This window comes from Bombyx mori, chromosome 5 (assembly GCF_030269925.1).
Source record: "Bombyx mori chromosome 5, ASM3026992v2".
Taxonomy (NCBI): domain Eukaryota; kingdom Metazoa; phylum Arthropoda; class Insecta; order Lepidoptera; family Bombycidae; genus Bombyx; species Bombyx mori.
The window spans coordinates 15,527,799-15,548,033 of record NC_085111.1 but is presented as its reverse complement, the minus strand read 5'-3'; the positions used below and the strand labels follow the sequence as shown (position 1 = coordinate 15,548,033).

Here is a 20,235-nt window from a genome sequence, read left to right as displayed (position 1 = left end):
GTGTCTTACGGAGAACACATGTCCAATCCTGAGTCCGCGCCAGCATCTACAACACCCCAAGCTACTAAAACTAATTCTCATTGAACAATTGTTAAATTACCTACAAAATAAATATGAGGGATAGGCTTGTTTAATCTTAATAATACATTTAAGGCGTCCCTTTCGCGGACAATCTCAGAACAACACACCTCTCATGAATAATTTAAATGACATTATGTGGGATTATTTACAAAGTGCTGTGGAAGCTCTTCTTAACGCTGCTCTATAATAAATTTCTTGATTGACAGTCGAGATTATATCTTGAGAAAATTTCAGAAAATAAAACAATGTTCGACAAACATAACTTGTCAGCGAAATTAATGTGAAATAAATAAAAATAACTAGACTTTGATCGTCCCGGCCGCTTCAAATCCATAATAGAAGCCATTGCCTCTTATTTATTGATTAAGTGATAGAAAATGTATAGATATGTAACGCTTAACACTGGGTAAAACCCAACACAATACTTATAACAGACCAGAACACCCTTAGCTTTCCCTTCGAAATTCAAACTAGGATTTAGTACCTATATCATTATTAAATAATAATAATAATTTAGAAGTCGTCGTGGCCTAAAGGATAAGACGTCCGGTGCATTCGTATCTAGCGATGCAACGATATTCGAATCCCGCAGGCGGGTACCAATTTTTCTAGTGAAATACGTATCTACTTACCAAATGTTCACAATTGACTTCCACGGTGAAGGAATAACATCTATATCTCTATATATAAAAATGAATTGCTGTTCTTTAGTCTCGCTAAAACTCGAGAACGGCTGGACCGATTTGGCTAATTTTGGTCTTGAGTGGAAGTCCAGGGAAGGTTTAAAAGGTGAGAAAATATAAAAAAGCTCGGAATTATATAAAAACAAAAAAAAAAAAATCCTTTGATGTGTCCCCTTGATTTGTCTTTTATTTATTTTATCGATTGAGGCACTACGAAGACTGCCGTGTCAGCTAGTCGTGTAATAAAAATCAAACCCGCAAAATTATAATTTGCGTAATTACTGGTGGTAGGACCTCTTGTGAGTCCGCGCGGGTAGGTACCACCACCCTGCTTATTTTTGCCGTAAAGCAGTAATGCGTTTTGGTTTGAAGGGTGGGGCAGCCGTTGTAACTATACTGATACTTTAGAACTTATATCTCAAGGTGGGTGGCGCTGTTACGTTATAGATCTCTATGGGCTCCAGTAACCACTTAACACCAGGTGGGCTATGAGATCGTCCACCCATCTAAGCAATATAAAAAAAAGATTTGTATAAGACTGAAACGGTGGTGCAGTAATTAGCGGCTAGCTGTCGCGCCGAAGGTCGTGGCTTCGATTTCCACCTACCCGTGCGGACTCACAAGAGGTCCTACCACCAGTAAAACTACCAGTAAACATCTTCGAATAGCTGGTGATATTTACGTCGTAATGCCTACTGATCCTGATAACTGCAAAGCGACATGTCACCACCGACCTCATCGACCTCCACCCACCGAATCTAACAGAAAAAGAACAACATTAACTTGACTTCTCTTCATCAGAAATCCTCATTACGTGACAACGCATTTATTCGACAATATAAATTACGGAAAGCAATTTTCAACAAGCCAACCCCTTTTGATTAATTAATAGTCAGGTGTTTCTAATCTTGCTCCTGACACTGGCAACCGTAAATCAAATCCGGTTATCTAGGACTACCGCGAAAACCCACAAGCTGTTGAGTTTGAATAGAGCAAATGAGGGTTCATTATATTACTACTGTCGTATTGATACACGGCCTTTTATGACTTATTTAAATGAGAAACGGCAGAAACAGCTAAATAAATAGATTTTCGTCTGATCATTTTATAGTAAAAACAATAAAGCTGTCACAAAAACAAGGCATGAAAAAAGTAAAAAAAAAGACGGTCCGAATATTTTTACGACCGTAAGCCGATTATATCCTTCGAATCGAAAATATCGGATGTAATATATTCTTCTGTGGCGGGTAGCCATCATACAACGCAAGATAATTGACAGATGCCTGAATCTCGCTTACGACATTTTCAAGATAAAGCGCATATATACAAGTTCCGAACAACAACATTCGGACCGTCGGTCTACCGAGCAATATCATCCGCTCGGTGGAAGATCTTCCCTTTGTCGTTAATCAGCTCCAAACTTCAATATATTATTATAATTGATTGAAGACTTATATGTCTCAAGGTAGCTGCTGGCATTCACATATTGATATCTATGAGCTTCGGAAAACATCTAACACCAGATGAACCGTGAGCTCACACACCTATCAATTAAAAAAATCACTAGTTTTTTCTTGTCTTTTTACCCATTGCGAATTTCAGAACAAAAGTCAAGCTCTGATGTTAATTAGTTGACCAGACTGCTATGCCCGCTACTGGGAATATTTGTTTATACTTTAATCGAGTTTTTGTTCTGTTTCATTGTTGATACTTTACGAATATCATGTTGTTGTTATAATGTTGATAACATCCGATTAGGAATTTCTTACGCAATGCTCATCACACATCATGCACATATATAATATATTATTTGATTAGACGAAAATCTAATTTCACCAACAAATCAAACAAAACACACAATTTTAAATTATGTAAAAACAAAACAGATCTTCATATCGTAGCACATATGCTTATTGAGATTAAATTACACAACAATAAACACAAAAAGAGTTACCAAAGATTCATAGACGTCTGATACTGGAATATCCTCTTCTGCGAACCGAAATCAGGCCACTCCAATTAGTTATTTGTAAAGCATGAAAAAGAGGATGTTTTCTATTTTCTGCGTACGTCAAAGGCAAAGGCATCCGGTTGTCGAGATAAGAGCGCCCGTCGACTGAACTCGGAGCTCAACGTGATAAGACCAGCCGGATGGAAAGAGAAAAAAGTATCCATTTATCGCTACATGCTTCGCTACATAATATTTTAATTATATTTCTTTCCAATGCGCGCTCAGCTATTATTGAAAACCTTGAGTCTGAATCGCATTCTAAACAAAAGTCAGTGAGTACAATTTCGTTTGAAACACGATGACACAATAAATAACAAAATTTTTAATACTAGTGTGATAATATTAAAAGAAACAATAAAATTTTGAATTTCATTTCAATATTTTAGCATCCATTATGACAGTTAAAAATCGGCCATCGCACTGATGTCAGGAGATAATGGACATTATGATTTCTTGACAGTCTTTGATCATTATCGTTAACGAGATAACACAACATTGTGAGGACAAAAGTCATGGATAGAAGTGGTCACGACCCTCAGACGTGGGGAGCACGACTGGAGGAAGAGGGTAGTGCCATTGCTTGATACGATCACACTGAGCATCTTATTGTTCAAACCACAACCATTTCAATAAGTACAACGTAAGATGTCCGTCTAAGATATTCGCAGCAAAATTCAACAAAGAACAAATTTTGCGCTTCAAGCTGTCATACTGACATATGTCATATTACTTAATGTAATAATAATAAAAGTAGTTTTTTTAATTAAAAAAACACGCTGAAATAGCCAGAAGAACAGTTATTTTATTATTATTTTATACTTTTCATACTAGTTAGGATATTGGAGTGAAGTTATAAAATGATTGTATTGTCATCCATATACCTTTTTTTTTTTTTTTTTTTCGGTTAGAGGGCCGAACCTCCTACGAGGTCCCCGCGCCTAGGGGGCGCGCGGGGTATGTGAGACTTAACGATCTGCAGGTGTTGAGAGCAGATCGCGGGCCCAAGGATTTTAGGGCCCACCCACTAAACGACTCCCCTGCACTCTTACACCCGACGTCCGATCTCCGTCCGGGGTCAGAACCTGGACAGAGTAGGGGGGTTCCCGCGGTCAACACTACAACCAGACACGCGGCGCCACCCCGAGGACGCCCGACCGACGGGTCGTCGAGGCGATAGTCGACAACCAACGACGTCGGTCTCCGCGGTACGGCGGCCCTACCAGGCCGCCCGGGCGGTGCCGCTGGTGTTCCGGGATACCCCGCTGGGCCAGAACCAGCCTGCCAGGTCGGAACGCGATACACCGCCGACCGGGTTGCTCTTCAACAGTATGTTCGGCGACGACAGCGACGACGAAAATGCGGACCGCATCGCAGTCCGCAGCCGCCGACGCGCCGTCCCGTCCTCCTGGTGCCAGCGCGCTAGAGTGACGGTAGCGTGCGGCGCAGCCTCAACCCCCTTAGGTCGCCCCGTGACCATCACCGGGAGGAGACTGCCTCCTCATAGGGGCTGGAGCTGGACAAACGCCCTCCTCCGACCCCCGGCTCGACGGCGGCGGCACGGCGCCGAGAGGGAAGAAGAGCTCTCCCTCTCCCGTTCCGCTGCCTCCTTCTGCGAGATGGTGGACTCACAGAAGTCGAGCATCGCCTGCCAGGACTCGTCGCTGCCGAGCATCGTAGCCACGACGGTCGGAAGCGACAAGTCCGGTCCTATTTTTGCAACGAGGACGCGGCGCTGCTCCGCGAAAGCGGTGCAGTACGCGAGCGTGTGCTCCGCCGTGTCCTCGTTGCAGCCACTGCAGTGGTGGCACTTCGGCGTCGGCTCCCTCCGGGCGACGAGGTGTAGGTAGCGACCGAAACAGCCGTGTCCCGTGAGCACCTGCGTCGCTCGGAAGGTGAGACGTCCTCGGTCGCGATTCACCCAGTCCGAGAGGACCGGGCGGATCGCCTCGACGGTCCGTCGCCCGTAGGCGGGGTCCGCCAGGCGGCGAGACCACGCCTCGAGCACGGCACGCCGAGATTGAAGCTTCCGCGCTAGAACTTCCGCCGCGCCGGGACGCGGCTCCCCCCTGGAGCGGAGATCGCATCGCCACGCGTAATCCGCAGCGAGCGCCTCCGCTTCCAGGTCCCAGGGAGGCGTCCCAGCTAGCACGCACGCCGCCTCGAACGAGACAATACGGTATCCACGAACCGCCCTGACCGCAATCGCGCGTTGCGGACGTCGCAACGCCGCAACGTTGTCGCGGGTCAGGGCGTGGCACCACACGGGAGCCCCGTACAGTGCCAAGTCATCCATCTACCTGACGTGGTCCTCGTTGTGTGTGTTTTTCATGTTAATCGATCACCTTGAAGTCGGCGGAAATGACGATCAAAGATTCCGTTACATACAAACTAATCTACATTCGTACGAAGCTGATAAAAGCGTGTTAAAAATTAGCGTAATTCGTGCGTTCAACTACAGTTGAAACACAAAATGACATGAAGCGCGGATGTTGAATTCTAAAGCCGCACACAAAAAGCGCGTCCTACTTTCCTGCTGTTTCATTGCCCGGACACAATTTGCACCACAATGCAACGAATGAGAACAGTCTACTGCGTCCATCGAGTATATAATTCATCGGCATCACTGAAAATAGGTACAGAACAATTTATTTTCACAACAATATGTTTTTAGAGAAAATATTTAGTTTTTTTTTTATTTCCTACTTATGCTGATAGCGTTGAGAGGCTATTTCAGCTTCTCCTTGACGTGTACGTGAGCTCACGGGGCTCTAACCGGGAGTATTGCTAACATTGGCCTTAGCAAGAGCAGTACTTTACAGAATCTACCACCCACCGGATCGGAAACACGACCCACTGAGAAGATCTGGCGCGAAACTCAGTGGGCTGTGTCTATGAGTTAATTTACTCGTCGAGCCCTTCGTCGCAAGCGACGGGTTCGGCGAGGACGGTGACGGGTTCTTGAGGTAGTATTCAGTGAAGTGAGCACTCATGTATCAGAATATAGTTATTTTAAAGTAACTGTCTTTGCAAGTAAATATATTTTTATAAATAACTAGCGACCCGCCCTCGCTTCGCTTCGGAAACTGTAATTTATTATTGATTTCTCCACTTTTTATTGGATGTTATTATACAGATAAACCTTCCTCTTCAATCACTCTATATCTATTAAAAAACCGCATCAAAATCCGTTGCGTAGTTTTAAAGATTTAAGCATGCATAGGGATATAGGGACAAAAAAAGCGACTTTGTTTTATACTATGTAGTGACTAATCATACCCAGTCGATGTTTCATCTGATGCTGACATCACAGTGTGAATTAAAAACGAAACCGAAATGCATGATTGTTTGGGGCAGGGTTGGGTTTTCCGTCTTATAAGATTTTCAAGAAATCTTGTAAGATTAATAAACCCGTCCAACCCGGGTTGACGTCACTCGCCTTATCGACAGGTGTGACGTACTGCGTACACAACAGCTCTGTGTTTATCTTCATGAATCCAGCTTATTTCATTTTCGAATAATGACAGTGTTGTAACAGGTGAAAAAAGCATGTTATGATTATATTGGAAATGACGATTTCATTGCTGGTAAGACATGTAACGATGGATACCGCCTACTTCTGCTGGAAATGCATTCCAAATAGATCGATAACACAAATATTACATACATATATATAACTGTGGATACGAAGCATGATGAAGTTTTTGAGACTATTTTATATTTCAGTCTATTCACCTTATCAAACGCTTATATATCATCACTAGAACATCAACACAGAAATAAACTTAAATTAAGAACATGAATACAGTAGGTAGAAGCGTTAGAAGATAGATAGGAATAGAGAATCAAAATTGCCAGCACAAATTATTAAAAACTTTGAAAATAAACTAATCAGAAAAATTAAAAAGAAAATTCTGAAAAGATAAACAAAATACTTATTTACTTTTATTATTTTACGGGTGGTTGGACCTCTTGTGAGTCTGCGCGGGTAGATACCACCACCCTGCCTATTTCTGCCGTGAAGCAGTAATGCGTTTCGGTTTGAAGGGTGGGGTAGCCGTCGTAACTATACTTGAAACCTGAGAACTCGTATCTCAAGGTGAGTGGCGCATTTACATTCTAGATGTTTATGGGCTCCAGTAACCACTTAACACCAAGTGGGCTGTGAGCTCGTCCACTCATCTAAAAACTTACATTTCACGTTAAATTTCAAAACAGTAAAAAAAATCGACGGTCGAAATATTCCATAAATTCGTAATGATGTGTGACCTAAGCTGTCAAACGTGATTCGTTTTGTTAATTCCTTTTGCACTTTGGTGTCTTTCGTTTTTATAAAAATTAAAAACCATAAATCCAACTGTCACGAATGCATGTGTCACCACAAAGTAATTCCATAATGTAAGCGGCATTTATTTTATCCAGTACAGTAAAAGCTCTTTATTCGTGCTTCATTCATTCGCGTTTTCACTATTCCCGGATTTTAAAAATGCGATGCAATTCTTATATTCGCGGTTAAAGATTTATTTATTCGCGGATCTAATCGATACATCGGTACATAGACAATGATAAAAAAGATTCTAATATGTAGGTATCCAACCGAATATCCTTTGTAAAAGCTTTTTTCCATATTCATGGTTTCTGTATTCGCGGCATATTTACGGAACAAATATCCCACGAATAAAGAGCTTTTACTTACCTCAAGATGAGTTACGGACTAGTATGTCCTTTTTTTCTAGTAAAATGACACCTGCTTTTCCCCCGGACTTTATTCATCTAGAGACTCCAAGTCTTATGTCTAATATGGCCTACACGTAATAATACTCCATGTGCGTCAGGCCTAAGCCCTTTCAAGTAATTACTTGAGCTGAATTGGACGGTCGTAGGTCGTAACTCCCTTACGTGCTGCCCTCTAGATTGCACCCTCTTTGACTAGATTGACGTCTTAAGCACCCGACTTGGGGAATTACGGTCATAAACAAAAACGGGTACCTCAGTTTTAACGTTTTATTATGGACTCGAGTTTTTTAACTTAATTCCACGACTACATTCTATAGTATACCGACAATTGTTCAGTTTCAAATGTGAACTGTGATATTGGGTCCTATCTATTGAAATAATTTAATAACCAATTAGTTTTTTATAACTATGTACGGTTTCAAGTACCACTTCTACGCTATTGGTTTCGTAACAAGAAATAGTATGAGAATAAAATTTATGTACATTTTTATATAACACAACAAGTATTCCTCTGTATATTTAACTTATTTTTCACTTTTTTAACTTACATTTTTTACTTACCTCTTTTTTTCAGCTTTTTCTTATAATAGGGGTTGAAGTATGAAATTGCCGTTTTATTGCAATAGGTACTTCGAATTGACATAGAACTTTCGTGGTTTGAGATTTTTGAGTGAAAATTTTCTCAAATGGTACCTATGAGGTTCTTCTTTTGAAAAATGCGCAACATTCGATTTCAGTTCGACTTTCAGTTGTTTTTTTTATTCAGCTTAGACAAGAAAGATAGATACTTCGAAAATTCGACTGATTTTTGAATACGATTTCCGACGCGGAACTAACGCTGCAGAAACAGCTCGCAATATAAATGTTACATTTGGAGAGGGGGCTGTTAATAAACGCACCGTGCGATTTTGGTATAAACGCTTTCGTGGTGGAAATTTTGATTTGAAGAACGAACCACGTGGAAGACCGCCCACACACGTGAATAACAATGAATTGAAAGAGATGGTAGAAGCCGATCCGATTCAAACTAGCCAGGAATTAGCAGCATGGTTTAACGTTGCATTACCAACAATATTGACTCATTTGCGTCAAATCAATAAAATAAAAAAATATGAAAAATGGATGCCTCATGATTTGACTGATCTGCAGAAAAAAACGCGTATTGAAACTTGTGTTGCCTTGTTGAATCCATACAGAAATTATGGAATATTGGATCGAATTGTGACAGATGATGAAAAGTAGATTCTTTACGATAACCGTAAGCTAAAATGCAATGGCTGACCCCAGGTCAAACGTCGCAACAGTGTCCTAAAACAAAGCTAACCAATAAAATGTTATGCTAACTGTTTGGTGGACTCAGCATGGTGTTATTCACTATAGATTTCTCCAATCTGGGCAAGCAATAGCGGGAGATGCCGACTATGCCGAACTCCAAACAATGATAGCAAATCTTGCAGTGAAATAGCCCCGACTCATGAATCGATCGTCACCATTATTGCTCCATGAAAACGCGAGTCCTCATACAGCACGAGAAACCATTTTAACTCTACAGGAACTGCAATTAGAAACCATTCGTCACCCTCCGTATGCACCAGACCTTGCTCCAACGGACTACCATTTTTTTCGTGATTTGGACAATTTTTTATTATTTTTTTATTGCTTAGATGAGTGGACGAGCTCACAGCCCACCTGGTGTTAAGTGGTTACTGAAGCCCATAGATATCCACAACGTAAATGCGCCACCCACCTTGAGATATAAGTTCTAAGGTCTCAGGTATAGTTACAACGGCTGCCCTACCCTTCAAACCGAAACGCATTACTGCTTCACGGCAGAAAGAGGCAGGGTAGTGGTACCCACCCGCGCGGTCTCCCAAGAGGTCCTACCACCAGTAAATTCTACGTGATAAAAAGTTTTCTTCCCAGGAGACAGTACAAAATGCTTTCACACAGTTTGTTAAATCCAGATCACCAGACTCCACCAGAGTTCTATCGCAAAGGCATAAATGACCTTCCTATTAGATGGCAGCACTGTATAGATAATAATAGTAGATATTTTGATTAAATAAATATGTTGAATGAGAAAAAAAACCAATTTCAATTTTTCAGTACAAATCGGCAATTTCATACTGTTATTCTCGGCGCCAATAGACTTAAGAAAAAGACAAATAAAGAACAGTAAAATACATTTCTCTTGCTTGCTTATTAACAAGTTTTAATTTAAGCAAATCAAAAACTTTGACAAGTCGTTTACAATATACCTAAATTATCTATCCAATAGCTCATTATAAATAAAATATTTATGAAAACCATTTCAGAAATAGCAATTCTTTTTATCTGTATGTACATAATTTCGAATAGAACGAACGTAATGGACGCAAAGCAGGGGAAACGCCTCCGGAAAATAGCTTTTCTATTCGCTTTGAACGAGAAGTGCTGAAAGACAAGCGTGGCTTCGTACAATAGCCACTATTTTAGTTACGTACTACTTTTATCTGCTTGTTCTCAATATTTTTTTATTATAGTTGTATAAAAGAGCGCTCCGAGCGAAGGATTGTTCCATAGAACGATTTGTATGCATGCAGCTGGAGCGGTTAGATTTCGGTGATAATAAACGCCGCCTGTTATCTTCCATACAACTTGCAACAATTTTTTATGGAGTACTAGCTGACTCGGCAGACTTCGTAGTGCCTCAATCGATAAATAAAAGACCTAAAGTTTTGTATAAAATAAACTTGAAACAAACCAAAGGAATCCGTCCGACGGGGGACACGTCAAAAGAAAAACAAAATTGTTACTTTTATTTAATTCCGAGCATTTTCATATTTATTTACCTTTTAAACCTTCTCTGGACTTCCACAAATAATTCAAGACCAAATCGGTCTAGCCGTTCTCGAGTTTTAGCGAAAATAACGAACAGCAATTCATATATAGATAGAAATATATCAATATATAAATAGAATAGATCAATATATAGATAGAAAGATGATAATTCGCAGTTCAGCCTCGTTATAGAATGAACTCGCCTTTTCGTTCTTTCCTTATCGCTTTCAGAACATGTCCGTCTCCAAACCAGATTTGTAAAGAATCTGTGGCAGAACATAGCTTCATGTCCCCGTAACGTATCCTGACATTGCTAATGTTAATGAGCAGCTGTTGCGATCCAGCCCTTCCTATCTATTTACTGGTAGTCTATTCCAGCTACGCCTGGACGGGTACGAGATGCCACCGGCTCAACCTGAAAGAATTCGCCAACACTAGCCCTAGAAAATCAAAATAGTTAATAGAGGAAGTATTGTATTGATGTTTTAAAACAGCTCTTTGCTGGTGGTAGAACCTCTGGTGAGTCCGCACGTGTAGGTACCACCCCGCCTATTTCTGCCGTGAATCAGTAATGCGTTTCGGTTTGAAGGGTAGGGCAGCCGTTGTAACTATACTGAGACTTTAGAACTTATATCTCAAAATGGATGGTGCATTTACGTTGTAGATGTCTATGGGCTCCAGTCACCAATCTAAGCAATAAAAATAAAAAATAAAAAAAGAGCGGTGCTTCGCAGAATCTTTCACCGGAACGGAATCGCGACCCATTGATAATATCCGGCGATCCGACGAGAAACTCAATGTGCTGTGTCTATGAGGTCTGCTCATGACAAAACCGAAAAGCTGCGTCAGAAAGAGACAAAGATATATATCTGGTCTTTATGCGATAGAAACATTCAGCCTTGATATTTTACTCTCATACACTCAAAGAAGTTTTACTTCAGCAATACACGTGTATGAAATTCGTGATTAATGAAAATCGCAAATCTCCGAACACTAAAATATAAATATAAGCAAGCACCCAAAAATATAAATTGTAATCTTTCAATCATAATAAGGACCCGAAGCAAACATCTCATTACATTCCGGAAGGGATCCCGTGATATAATACTACAACAGAAACATTTTTAATACATCCAATCCGTCTTCAAGAATATTATCATATAATCAAATATCAATATAATAACTTCATTGTTAAGAAAAAACCTGTATATACTTTCGGATATTTCAGCATTTTACTATGATTTTTAAATTATTAAGCTAGCCAGCCCTATGTTGTCGATGTCTATGGGCTCCGGTGAGCACTTAATATCAGAGCTCGTCCACCCACCTAAGCAATAAATAAATAAATCTATACTCACAAAAGTCGATGTGGGTATGTTCCCTATAGACAATGAAGTGGCTTGACCGATTTCCATGAAATCTTCAGGTTAACCTAGTGAGTGATCCTGTGAATTCCTGTGAAGTTTGGTAGTGATTGGATCAATTTGAAATCGCAAACCGACCAAGGATTGCGAACCGATTTTGACTATATAGTCCAAATGTAAACAATAACGTCACTATTGAACGCAGTAATGCATGTTAACGATCTAATAATTTCAGGCTATTTTCACAGTTATTAGTAATTAATGTATTCACAATTGCTGTTAAACAAGGCCCTTAGAAACAAGTTAGATAGCAGAGATTACATGTTGGAATTAATGAAAATATAATCCAGTAAATATAATCGGACAGTAAATACGTAAAGTAAATAAAAAAAGTATTACTTAAATAAAACACAGTAATAGTTAAAGTATATTAAGCTCTAATGAAAAACATTATCGGTAGGCAGCGGGTTGGCTCTGCCCCTGGCATTGCTGAAGTCCATGGGCGACTGTAACCACTCACCATTAGCTGGGCCATATGCTCGTCTACCTACAAGGGCAATAAAATAAACCCTTAAATACATAAATACACAATTGATGATTCAAGTTAACGGACACAAAGACTGTAAGTATAAAGATTTCAAAGGTAAATTTTTTTTCCTACCTAAAGTGATAGCCTTAGAGGCTATTTTAGCGTAACCGTAGCTAGTAGGGAGCTAACCAGGCTCAAATCGGAGTGATGACCTTAGCAAGAGCAGTGCTTCGCAGAATCTACCACCGGATCGGAAACGCGACCCACTGAGAAGATCCGACGAGAAACTCAGTGGGCTCAAAGGTAACAAGGTTTGACCATTGTAGCTGAGGACCGAACAAAACAGTAATAGCGAATATTTATAGTAAATGCATGTAGATTATATGTAAATAGTCGGAGATCGCGAGCTCAATACACGTATTTTTTTGCTTAAAACATCTGTATTGATCTTTGCGTTGCTAACAAACAGCCAACCTTGATCACTTCTCGACATGTACAAAAAAAAATTAGTACACCTTTCAGGTAAAATAAAAACTTCGTGTTGGCTACTAGTTAGCTATCTTGGACTAGTGGTTAAAGCACGTTAAACTTAAAAGCTTAGAGGCAGTTCCACAAGCCGTTACATAAACAGCTTTTGGGGGTATTACAATATATTTTTTAAATCAAACGTCGGTTTGTGCGCGAATACGCTATTCCTCAATTTACGATGTCGCGTTGCATTCATCCCCCGAGGGAGGGCGGGCGAGGTATCCCCATTTGCACATATCCGAGTCACAAACCTATTTTACTGGATCCCGCTTCAGTTATTCGAGCTACAAACATACAATGTATGCTTTAATATAGGTTTTTTTCTTCTTTTTTTTCTGCGTCGATGGGTGAACATTAACATGTGTGCTGGCAACATCTATCTATATACATATATAAAAATGAATTACTGTTCGTTAGTCTCGCTAAAACTCGAAAACTGCTGGACCGTTTTTGGTCTTAAATTATTTGTGGAAGTCCAGAGAAGGTTTAAAAGGTAGATAAATATGAAAATTAAATAAAAATAACAATTTTGTTTTTCCTTTTTGAATGTGTCCCCCGTCGGACGGATTCCTTTTGTTTGTTTTAAGTTTATTTTATACAAAAGCTTAGGTGTTTTATCTATCGATTGAGGCACTACAAAGTCTACCGGGTCAGCTAGTTTGTTTACAATTATATATTTCGCAAGCAGCTTCAAAAGCAGCTTTTAAAGCGCAAGTAACGATTAATATCGTTGTCGATCAGTACTTACCACTAGTCTACCAGTGTAGTTAATTACCAACGTCTTGACTGTTTCTACCGCAAAGAGTTAATGCGTTCCGGTTTGAAGCGTAGAAAATCTATACAATACAATCGAAGCTTTGGCGTCTTAACACCTAGAGGGTCGTGAGCTCGTTCATTCATCTAAGCAATAAAAAATATAAAGTCATAGCAGAGCGTGACCGGATATATATATAATATAACTACAAATGTCCTATATAAATATAATTATCTTTTAATTATCTTTTTTTTTATTGCTTAGATGGGTGGACGAGCTCACAGCCCACCTGGTGTTAAGTGGTTGCTGGAGCCCATAGACATCTACAACGCAAATGCGCCACCCATACTGAGATATAAGTTCTAAGGTCTCAAGTATAGTTACAATGGCTGCCCTACCCTTCAAACCGAAACGCACTACTGCTTCACGGCAGAAATAGGTAGGGTGGTGGTACCTACCCGCGCGGACTCACAAGAGGTCCTACCACCAGTGTCATATCTACACATACAGCTCCGAACTGGTGCACACATTTTACATACTATCAGAAAAACGTACATATATAAGTTTAATCATAAAACGAACGCATGATTTTTGAGCACGCAACATTGCCTCAATACAGCCTTTAAATCGGTTTTAAAATCAACCTTCCCCGAGACTGGTTTAAAGAAAAACAAACACCATTATCAGTCTACCCGACTATCTGCGGGAGCACGTCTCGATCCTATTCCATTAACCAAATCCACGTATTAGCGGTACTCCGATATGCATTAGCAGTCGGGGAAATCCTATAATACTTGATTCGTATTCGCGTGAGCTTGCAGATTGTGTTTAGATATTAGACGTGCTTAGAGCTATTCATTGTATTTTTTTAATAAAACTAGCTGTACCCGTCCGCCTCGCTGGTCATTTAAAATTAACATTATTATTTCTCACCCCCCACAAAGATTATCATCATCAACACCCCTGCAACTGGTGTAGCGAGTCCAACACTCATATAAATATTATACTATCCATCAAGTACATGTATTATCTACATGGATACCAAGTTTTAAGTCAATCGGATGCATGGTTCAGTATTTATAACGGAACATCCGTAAAAACCACTGTAGATTTATATATTAGTATAGATTTATAGTTTTATAACTCAACATAATCTTGTAGATTATCCTAATTACATTAATAGCGTAAAACGCCTTATTCACAATCTTTTTTATGGTGGACACATTTAATCCGCATACAGTACTTTAAGACTTATTGAACAAAAAAACATCAGTAGTTTATATCGCAATATATAACTTGTAAGATCATATTAAATAGCTTCTAAGCTTAAACTAAGTACCATTGTAACAAAATTGTAGATGTCATATTCAAAATCCTCAAAATAAATTAGCCTGGTAATCTTACTGGCGGTAGGACCTCTTGTGAGTCCGCGCGGGTAGGTACCACCGCCCCGCCTATTTCTGTCGTGAAGCAGTAATGCGTTTCGGTTTGAAGGGTGGGGCAGCCGTTGTAACTATACGGAGACCTTAGAACTTAGATCTCAAGGTGGATGGCGCATTTACGTTATAGATGTATATGGGCTTTAGTAACCACTTAATACCCGGTGGGCTGTGAGCTCGTCCACCCATTTAAGAAAAAAATAAAAATAAAACATCGCAGAACATAACATACATATTTGGTAATATCAAACACAGCATTCGACCAAGTCTAACCCGAAATAAAGCCATAAAACAAAGCATGAATCGCATGAATCGAACAAGCAATCCTGTATAGCCCATAACCATTTGATTAAAGACAACCAAATATATTATTCAATCCATTTTAAGCCGAACTCATCCAATTAAATCCCTTATTAATTCGTATTGAACGCTCCGGGAAATAGCACTACAGTGTATAATCGTGAGCAATTCAACCAGAATCTAAAAATAGGATAGAATTATCCAAATCAACTAAACTTTTAAATCGCATAGTATTATTGAGCGAATGGCTTATTTAAAAAGGTTATTTAATGGAAAAGAAGGAAGAGAATTGTGTGATGTTTATTTAGATGTTTTAGTAAAGTGAAGTCGGCTGAGTCATTATCTTTTTATGCATTCTTTATGAGAGCAATAATTACCACTCCAACTATCCTTTACCATAAGAATTATGAACGTTCATATTTTTTATTGGAACGAAGTTCCTTATCGCGCATTGTGAAAGGGGGCTAAACGGAAAAAATTCTTACGAAAAGTTGTCACGACACTTTTTAGATCCGTCATTCTGACCAATCAATGTGTAGGCGCTTATCGCGTGACATTGCTCGTATCCGATTGGTCCGCGTAATGAGTACAGCTTCTCGAGATAGCGTTTCAACAATAGTAATTTAGTTCATAGTATTGTCTTTTTCTTCTTCATAATGCCGTAATTTATTATTATATCTTTAAAAAAAAATTACAATTCCTTCACTAATTAATCAAAAGGAACTTCGTTCCATCCGGGTGTCCCTTGACACCTCTGAAGTTTTTTTTTTATTTTGTCGTGCTGCAAGTAATATTGTAAAATTGCAATTTTAAATGACGCCACCAGAAAGCGAAGTAATGGGTAAGAGGGCCAGAGTACACGTACAGAGAAATGTCAATATTCCCGGTAGTCGGCTACAAAAGATAGGTTCTAATTGTACCAAAAAATATAATTATACACGCACTATTCGGAAATTTTAAAATTGCTGAGGACGGCAGTAATGTGTGCTATGCCATCACGGGTCATTCTGCCTATTCCTGTCGCGTATCAATCATGCGTTCCGATTTAATAGGGATTACCGTTACACAATACAATTGAGTCCCCGATCTTATGGCCCAAATTGAGTGGCGGAATTCATGTCGTAATATCTATGGACTTAAATACTTCTCAACAGATGAGCCGTGAGCTCGGCTGTGATCAAGAGCATTAAGGAAACAACGAGACGGCTCCTTCAAATTATAATTAGATAATTTTATTGATAATAATATGTTAAGTGACTAAAAGTATGTTTCTTTGACAACGGTTTATTCTCAAATTAGTAAACATAATATTTTGCAATAAATTAATCGAAAAACACAAAAAATAATACGTACTCTCATAAACTGGACAATTAATTTCCTTGTTTTTCATTTATATCTTAACTACCTACTTAGATGTCGCTTCTTTTATGGAAGACCACAGTAAGATGCTAATTTTTTTTAATGAAAATGGAAGTTTGGTTCACTATCCAAGTACATTCGTGTGAGGTTTCTATAGAATGACAACAAAAGAAGAACAAAGACAAAGATATTCGGCTTACTATAAGAACCACATTTTTAAACGCATAATTTCTAATCTATCTGTCCTAAGACGATTGAGAAAAAAAATTGTCAAATAAACATACTCGCAATTCTCTAATCAAAACATTGAGGTGGTTAATAGTGCCTAGGACAACAAAGGAAAACAAAGCCCGCGTAACTGACATTGTCAACAATACCACTAAAAGATAATGGAGCAATCGCTAACGTCAGTACTTTGTGATATCGCAACACAACGACATAGACATCGGCAGCAACATCATTCCCATGTGCCAGTTTGATTACACACACAAACCGAGGCTTGGGGGGTTCGGGTGGAGCAACAGGCGCCGCTGCTGATCAATGAACACCCCCTTCCCCCTCGATCTGCGCCGCACTTGTTGCGCGCACGACCCCACGGATGCAGCAAGTCATCAAGCTAATTCCGCCCTTACGACGCAAAAAGTCTACTATCAACATGAGTAGCCATCACTCGAGCGGGTACGTAAGTACGTACTTGTGTTAGAAACGTGGGTAAGCGTATCGGGTAACGGGTTGCCGTAAGTGCCTAAAGGATGTACTATAAAGACATCAAGATGACCCCTCCATCGTAGACCCTTTTGTTTCGTCCAGCCTCGCATTGTGGCAACATCTTTGTCACATGCGTACATAGTACCGGTATTATTATAAAAGGAACAAGAGATCCATCGTTAAAAACGAGGAATCGTGATAATGATGACACTAAAACGACCGGTTCCAAAAATAAAGAAATTAAATTTAAAATTACATAGTTGACCCGGCAGACTTCGTGGTGCCTCAATCGATAAATAAAAGACCTAAACTTTTGTATAAAATAAATATAAAACAAACAAAAGGAATCCGTCCGACGGGGGACACATCGAAGGAAAAACAAAATTGTTATTTTTATTTACTTCCGAGCATTTTCATATTTATCTATCTACCTTTTAAGCTTTCTCTGGACTTCCACAAATAATTCTATACCGAAATTAGCCAAATCGGTCCAGCTGTTTTAGAGTTTTAGCGAGACTAACAAACAGCAATTCATTTTTATATACATATATAAATTTTAGCACTAGCAGCGTAATGAATATGGCGACCAGTGAACATGTGAATCGATTAGGTCGAACGAGTGAGGTTGCTGAACCTAACTTTTGTTTGCTTTTCGGTGCGGTTTCACAAACTAAGAAATTACTAAAATAGTAAGACTAATATTAAATACCGGTTAGGTAGTAGTCTATTACCGCTTCGCCTTCGAGAGCAGTTCTCTAAGCTAGTAAATACATTTATTAATTTAAAACAAAGAAGGTAGAGGACCACATTTTTTTTTATTTCTGCTGAACTATTTAGTATTTAGGATAGAACCACCAAATCCATTCGAAAATGAACATAGTGCTGTATGTTCATTGAGTTTGAGTTTGCTGTCATCGTATAACATAAACATAACCTTATACACAGCGGCTTCAAATTTATAGATGATGTGAAAAACGATAAATAAATTTTAAATTTCTTTTAAAATGGTGATTGCAGAAGCAATGAAGAATCAAAGAAGAATCAAAGAAGAAAGAAGAAAGATGCAAAGAAGAATCTTTCGTTGCTACACGTCGCCGCGTCGTCTCCTTGTAACATTTTATATTCTACGTTTTATTATAATATACGAAACCCGCACGATAAAACTTTGCAAGGTACTAAACTGTCTATGTTAATTTTGTTGTGGCTGTCGATGTTTCAGCTTACGTTTTTTACTGAAATTCGCATGTATAGTGATTTCAATAATTATACGTTTTTAAAAATAATGTCAACTAAAAATATGTCTTATTTTAAACAGATATGTTGCTGGTATTAGGTAAATAAAATATAAATATACGCGCATGTATACACAATATTCAGAACCTTTTCAAAGTGAAACTTCTTTAGAATCGTTGTGATTTCAAACTAGATGAAACGAAAAAATAGGTCCATAGAGACACAAACACATAAATGTACAGGATTCAGCCGGCGAGAGAATGAGATAGAACACATTAGACATTCTCGGTCTCCTCTTTGTGCGACTCTTCGTTGCATCCCCACTATCGTCTACTAAACATTGTCCATATGTATGCTCCTGTGGGATAGTCAGTATATCTATATCTTATTTCTAAGTTTCACTTCTACCGTGTGTGACTTGCACACACACACACTTTTTTTTTTAAAATATGGAATGTTCGCTTCTGTTTCTTGAACCTACTTGTTTAGGGCTAGGGCGGATGGGCAAACTCAAAAGGTCGGCCAGGAGGTAGATTCAAAAGTAAACAGCGCACAGAGTGTAGAGGAAACTTTAGAACTTCGAGTTTCGTGAAACGATTTATTCATCAATAAATCTATTTGTTTTGAAAATAATAGTTTCGATTGAAAATCGAAGACGAAACTTTCAATTTCAATTATTTTCACAGGAGGAACAAAAGAAATGAACTAAGCTAGTTGTTTAATCAGACATTACCAAAGATGGCATCTCTCATCTGAAAATATAATCTAGTAAGGTCCAATAAGGTTACATTTTTTTTTTGACCAAGTTCTAGACATAAATCTTTTGGCGGGAAAGACATCTGCTTAGTAAGTACCTACTTAAAAATAAAAGAAATCATCCCCACCGAAAGAACGTTGTAAAGTCAACCTTAAAACATATGATGTTTTGTTAAAAATATATGCGTAATCCGCATACTAATACATCACGTGAGTTACTCAAACGAAAACAAAAAACCACACTGAAATACAACAATATTCCGAGATAGGGAGTTTAAGTTTAAGCTTACAAAGGTCGTTTCAACATAACCGTTACATTTAGTAGCTCTTGTGTCGCTAAAACACTAGTGGTCGTTCAAGACATACTAGATAGACCGTAATTCTGGTGTTTTGTGTAAAATACAATCCCTTTGAATTACGACTTTGTACGGCAATGCGTAGCTACTTATTATACAGGTTACTGTTTAAGCTTTAAGTGTATTATCTATGTTGCAGCTGTCTTTGTTATCGTCCTGGGTTTCTATGTTATGACGTAAATTTTGGTAATTTCTTGTTCCAGCTATCATTGTTATCGTCCTGTGTTTCTATGTTATGACCACATGACGTAAATTTTAGTATATAATTTCTTTCTGTCAATAATACCCATAGATACTACACATATTATAATAATACCTAGTTTTGCCATAAATACTGAGACAAAGGATTTTTTTATTTATTGCAAATAACATTTATTACTTTTAGATTGTGTTAGTTTAATACATAAATATAAAACAATTTAAAATATAAAAAGCTTATTCGAAGTGGTCTCCATTGGCTGCAATACAGTCCTTTAAACGTTGAGGCTAGTTATCAATAGAAGCACGCACTCTTTCCATGGGAAATTTTTTCACTGCCAATCGTACGGATCGTTTTAGGGACCCCAAATTATCATGGCGT

The 20,235-nt window shown here is 38.8% G+C and overlaps 2 long non-coding RNA genes across 3 annotated transcripts; one reads left to right on the top strand and one right to left on the bottom strand.

The window, feature by feature from the left end:
- Window positions 1–9,757: 9,757 nt before the first annotated feature.
- Window positions 9,758–12,731, bottom strand: LOC110385866 (uncharacterized). 2 transcript variants are annotated; one of them, XR_002431113.3, is made up of 3 exons: window positions 12,355–12,731; window positions 11,688–11,784; window positions 9,758–10,769 (listed from the first exon to the last, which is right to left on the bottom strand). It is a non-coding gene; the product is annotated as an uncharacterized LOC110385866 (long non-coding RNA). The 2 variants fall into 2 exon arrangements; XR_005244708.2 differs by having other exon boundaries at window positions 9,758–10,744; window positions 12,355–12,723.
- Window positions 12,732–13,173: 442 nt separating this feature from the next.
- On the top strand, window positions 13,174–18,606 carry LOC134198955 (uncharacterized). Its single transcript, XR_009973254.1, has 2 exons — window positions 13,174–13,243; window positions 18,328–18,606. It is a non-coding gene; the product is annotated as an uncharacterized LOC134198955 (long non-coding RNA).
- Window positions 18,607–20,235: the final 1,629 nt, after the last annotated feature.